The sequence below is a fragment of the Pteropus alecto genome, unplaced genomic scaffold, assembly GCF_000325575.1.
Source record: "Pteropus alecto unplaced genomic scaffold, ASM32557v1 scaffold3, whole genome shotgun sequence".
Lineage (NCBI taxonomy): Eukaryota > Metazoa > Chordata > Mammalia > Chiroptera > Pteropodidae > Pteropus > Pteropus alecto.
The window spans coordinates 57447226-57453237 of NW_006442484.1; the positions used below are offsets into that span (position 1 = coordinate 57447226).

General features: G+C 33.4%; 1 protein-coding gene and 1 pseudogene across 1 annotated transcript in view; both read right to left on the bottom strand.

The window, feature by feature from the left end:
• Positions 1-6012, bottom strand: part of TMEFF2 (transmembrane protein with EGF like and two follistatin like domains 2) — a 214515-nt gene that overhangs the window by 158840 nt on the left and 49663 nt on the right. The window lies entirely within an intron of this gene.
• On the bottom strand, positions 591-708 carry LOC112470606 (annotated as a pseudogene).

The window sequence follows — 6012 nt, forward strand, 5'->3', positions numbered from 1 at the left end:
GAAAGAAAGAAAGAAAGAAAGAAAGAAAGAAAGAAAGAAAGAAAGAAAGAAAGAAAGAAAGAAAGAAAAAGAAAGAATAAGAAAGAAAAGAAAGGAAGGAAAGAAAGAGTATTATCTTTGGATAACAGTAGTATCCTTCTGGCCATAAAATAGGTGATTCTTGGGCTATTCAAGAGAAAAACAGACTTTTAGAGAAAAACATTTTAATACTTTAGTTCATGTCACCCTGAAAAATCCTAGACCATGAAAAAGTTTGAAGACTTTATATTTGTTCTTACCTTTCAATTTAAAGATGCATCCTGATTTAAAAAATGTTAAAATATGAAAATAATATAGCATAGAATTAAGAAGATATATTTGTAACTAAAAATTTGCCTACATTGCTCCAGAATTGCCCAGTCTGAGAACTTGACCTTAGTGTGCACATCTATGGGAATGTAAATCTTTTGATATGCTTATAGGAATAGCTGGAAAGACTCAGGCATAGCAAACTGTATAATCTACAGGATTCACATAATAAAGAAGTCCTTTAATTTTAGTTGTATAATTAGTTGCCATACCAATAGTCATTAATTTTTTTTTTTTTTTAACGCCTACAGCACCTGATATTCCTAGGTGGTCTCCCATCCAAATACTATCAGGCCTGACCCTGCTTAACTTCTGAGATCAGACAGGATCGGGCTTGTTCAGGGTGGCATGGCCATAGACAGTCATTAATTTTTTAAAATATTTCTTTTATATTTGTTTCTATAGCTCTTAAAAAAAAACTACACTAACATTAAAATACATCTGATGCTAACATATAAGTCACTTGGCCTAATTTAATTGCAACTGCATGATTTTCTCTAAATATGCAAAAAACAGATACAAAATATTTGTATGTGATTTAGATTGTGTTACACTGTGATTTGTAATTTAAAAATGTAAAATTATCACGTAATACTATTATTATTACTTATTATTAGTACAGTGTATACATTAACAATTTTAATCTATCCAGGGAAAAAAGAAATTAAGATTACTCTTATTTTTTCTTTCAAGACTGAGGATATACAAGAATAATTTAAACTCAAAAACTATAAAACTGAGAACTCAGATTTTCCCCCAAATTTTATGTTATGCCATTCTTTCTTGGGGCTCTTCTGTTTTTTTGTTTGTTTGTTTGTTTGTTTTTTAGTGTGACTTCCATACTTTTAAGTTTAGACTAAAATTTTAAAGAGTTTTCACACAATGTTTCAGAGTATTTTTTAATTTTTTTTCAAAATAAATAGGACTCTACTAATTAAACTCAGTATTTCATGACCTATTAATTCAGTAGTTATAATCCTCTTTAATTGGATTAGCTATAATTATAATTATATGGCTCTCTGAATCATAAAAGGTTAAATACAAGTCATTTTCCATTTAAAAACTTAAATGTGAGTTGATTATGGTAAGAAAGGAAAGATAATTCTTCCTAAGGTTAACTGCTAAGTCTTTTCCTCTATTTTCATGAAGTCAGCTTTCTTATTTCTTGCTTATTTGATTCATAAAACTTCTCAACTCTACAACATACTGTCCAAATACATGGTATCTTTTGGAAATCATTTTTTATAATTTATAATTTTTATAATATAACTAACTACCACTTAATTGTATGTAAGTGTGGAATGAAATAATTAATTTAGTATGTTCAATAGGTTACATTACCACTTAAATTGAGTATATAATAGTGGTATTACTGACAGGAAGGAAAAGAGAGATTGAAGGCCTTTATAATCAACTCATTCTTCATGAATTCGTTCTTTTATTTCTCTCTCCATCTCTCCCTCCCCTTCATTTTCTTCAACCTTTGATTTCTCTCTCTGTTCCTCCTCCTCGCTCTTCCCATCCTTTTTCCTCTCCTTTTCTCTCTCTCTCTCACACACACACACACACACACACACACACACACACACGCTTTTATTTTTTTTAACACCAAGTTTTAAAAATTATTATGTTCCACCTGCTTCCATTTGGAGACAAGTCATTCAAAGGTAAGCAATTAATTTTAGACTTATCAAAACATTATACTCAAGGGGCCTTTCACAAAAAAGTAATACATTATTGTATTGAATCACTAAGTTCAAATAATTTTGGAAGCAAAACTCTTAATTTCCTGTTTAGGCATTTTGAATTTAACTATTTCATTTGAAAAAAAAATTAGAAGGAGAAAAAAAGGGGAGGAAAAAGTGCCTAGAAGAAATAATGAAATGAATTGCTACAGTATGATATTTACTTCAATTCCACAAATATTATTAAGGATGAAGCATGCATCAGAAATTCCTTCTTAATAGAGGTATATGGTAAGTCCCCGATCATATATTTAAAAATAATATGTAATCAGGATCATAAAGTACAACATTCTGTGTTCTACTAGTGTCCTACAGAGGAAGAGGAGGAAAGACGATACATAGAAAACAATTCATGAGAGTAGGGTACCCCAGAGATGTGAAATAAGAATTATAACAAGAAAATGAAGGTAAATGGGACGCAGAGAAAGGAAGAGCATGGACAAGGGCCCTGGGAGCAAGAAAGTCTCAGATGCTTAATCCCATTCAATGGAGTGTAGGTTATAAAGAAAGGGGTTTGTAAAATGCAATTAGGAGAGGATTGTTCAAGTGATATCATAGAGAATCTCAATGTTAGTTTTAGGAGTTCAAAATCAACAAAGAATTTCCAACAAGGAAACGATAACCAGAACTGTTTTAGATTGATTTAAAGAGCAACAGATCAGAGTGAGGGGATTCTGGGAGTAGAGAGCACAAGTACAAGGTAGTCTCCACTTATAGTCTGAGCAAGATCAATAGTGGAGAAGGTGCCAAGAAGTTCTCAGGAGGAAACAATTCTGAATGGGTCAGACTACATGAAAGGCCTCAGATATTTACATACTTATACACTGAGGCCAATGGGTAACATGTTTTTGGAAACATTGGTGATTTAACAATAGAAGTCGAATTATTATCTTTCTGGTATCAGAAAATGCAGCTATGGTTGTGATATAGAAGACTTCTTGTTCAAGAGAAATGTCAATAGAAAAGGCAAGAACATTCTACTATTTGTTAAGAGGACATATATTTGCTTAGAAATCTGTGACATTGATAGGCAATATCTGAACCAACATAAATGGCTAAGGGATATTATTACTCTGCATTGCTTCACAGTTGGAAGATATGAATGATGCTTTACAATAGTGGTTCTCAAACTTTAGTGGCAAGACAATCACCTCAAGGGTTTGCTGAGACATAGATTGCTGAGTTTCACCTCCAGAGTTTCTGATACTGTAGGTCTGGCTGAGGCTCAGAATGCACATGTCAAATAAGTACACATATAGTACACAAATCACACAAGTATTCAAAAAGGTAACTTACTGGAAATTCAACCTCCTGGACATTTATGGAAAAGCCATTTCCCCTAATAAAGTGCATCTGAGAATTGTGCTGTTGCTGAAAAAGGATTCCTCAGGTTGAAAACAAAACAATGAAGGGCATTTCTATTCCTGATTTCATTTTTGCCAGCAAAAAGGAGCTTGTTTCTGAATCTGAAATAACGTAAACTTTTAGAGAAAGCACCCATGACATTTTAGCAGTCAAGAAAAGGCTATTAAAGTATACATTAACTTTTAGGAAATTATATCAAAAAACAATTTAAAAAGTAACAGCTATCATAGTCAACTTGGGGGTTCCATGGCCAGAAAATTTAAAGGAGGTGGAGAGTAAAAATTAAAAACCTGATAATACAATCACAAATGATACTGATGAGGAAAATAAAGAATCAGTATCCAAGGAAACCAGTGTGGTTGCTTAGGGCTCTCTTTCTGATGAGCTTCAATTTAAATGAAACGTGCAAAATACGAAGGGAAGAACATATAACCAAAGATAAATACAAAAGAGAGGCAACAATCTTTAACAATAGGACCAAGAGGCTAAAATGTCTATTTCTTATCTATACTAAGGTCACTAAAGAGTTTTTTTTTTTAAATGTGTATAAAATGTGCGTACATATAATATAAAGTGTAAAAATGATTTTTTAAATGATGGATACAATCACGGCTTGGGGAAAATTATATATTGTTAAATGTGATAAAATGGTGGTTTGCTTCCATTTCTCTCCACTGGGAGAATTATCTTCACATTAGAAAGGATAGCATCATAAAGAGGTAATTGAAGCACAAAATAAAAGCAAAGATTAAGAGAGCATTTAGCCTCTTTAAATGAATGTTCAAGTCCAGACACAGATGAATTACATTTGAAAGGTTGTGAAACAAATCATTCTGTGTAATCACTGGGAAATGATAGCGAATACAGGAAATCCCATAAGATTAAAGACGAGCAAATGACCCAATTTTTAAAAATGAATAAATGTCAAAGCACAGAATCCACAGAGTTGTCAGACAATTATTAACTTTGCAAAATTTCACAAAGGACTGTCAAAGTATTAGGTCAGAGCCTCCAGTAAGTCTTGAACAGAAAAACCAAATAAACAAATAACACTAAGGCACACCACGCCAATCTCATGGAATTTCAATTACATTCTAAGACATTTAAGGAAATTTCAGGATGCTCTTGTAGCCATGACAGAGACTGTGCAACAAATGCTAAAACATTTAGGTGAATGTGGAGCTACAGAAGAGCCCTGCCTTGGGGATTCTAATTGTGAATCAGTAGAATGTACTCAAGAGCCACAGCTTCCCTCCTTGGATCTGCGCCATTCAGTTCAACAGTTTTTCTATCAGTATCTTAGCTGAAAACTAAATGGCATTCTTATCAAATACATGGTTGACTCAAAGCTAGCAAAACTGACTACTATCTTTGACAGCAGAAACAGTATATAAACTTATCTTGACAGGCTAAAGGGATGAGGCAAACCCAACATAATGAAATTTAACTGGGATAATGGATGAGACAATGCCAACACGAAACAATTTAACTGGGATAAATAAAAAATCTTAGATTTGTGTTGGAATAGTAATTATACATGTTGAGGACAGAATTTTCCTTGACAGCAGTTCATGTGACAATGACTTGGGAGCTTTAATCAATTACAAATTTACTGAGATAACATGTGAAAGGATTTTGTGGTCCTTGGCAGGTAGAAGGCACTCATTAAATAGCTGTGTTTTGCTGAGCTCACTATGGCTTACGTGTTGCAAACCAACACATGATTTGGCTGCTAATGTAGACTGTATTGCAGGAGTGTAGTGTTCACACTGTGGGAGATATTTCCATTGCATCCTGAACTGGTCAGGTCATTCACAGAGCATTTTGCCCAGTTCTGGATTCTTCACTGAAAGAAGTAAACTGATAAAATAAGTAACATTTAAAAAGAGGATGACCAGAATGGTGTCATTTAGGAAGACAAAGTGTTGGGGAGCGTGGAATGGATGAGACTGAACAGGAGAAGAGAATGACTAGGGTAAGCACTATATTAAAATTTAACAGGTTGCCATGAGGAAGAGTAAAATTTGTAATATTTAAATTCCTCGAGAAGAGCTGAGAGCAAGGTAAAAAGAAGAGGAAAACATTTCAGATCAAAACAAGAAAAAACTTTATAATTTTAATTTTTCAACAAGAAAAAGTAGTATGTCATGAAGTAATGAGATTCCACAGGTTTTGCCAGAGGCTAGTCTGTGGGGAATGTATAGAAGGGATTTCTGAATTGGGTAGGAAGCTGGTCTTAATGGCTCTTGTGGTTTCTACCAAGTTAATTCAATAAATATTTGTTGAACATTTACTATGTGGAAGGCAACCTCTCTTTTGGCAGGTATACAAAAGTAAATGGGATAAAGACTTTATCCTGAACATATCTATGATCTTGTAATAGAGCCGAGGTGTGTACTTCATTAATGTTAAGGCTATAATACTTACAGATAAGTGATTTAAAAGCCAGACAGTACTCTGGAAGCAGAGAAGGGGAAGTGGTGTAGAAACACCTCACTGAACTGCACCCCAAGGATGCATAAGATTTTTACAGTATATAATTGGTGAGGGAAAG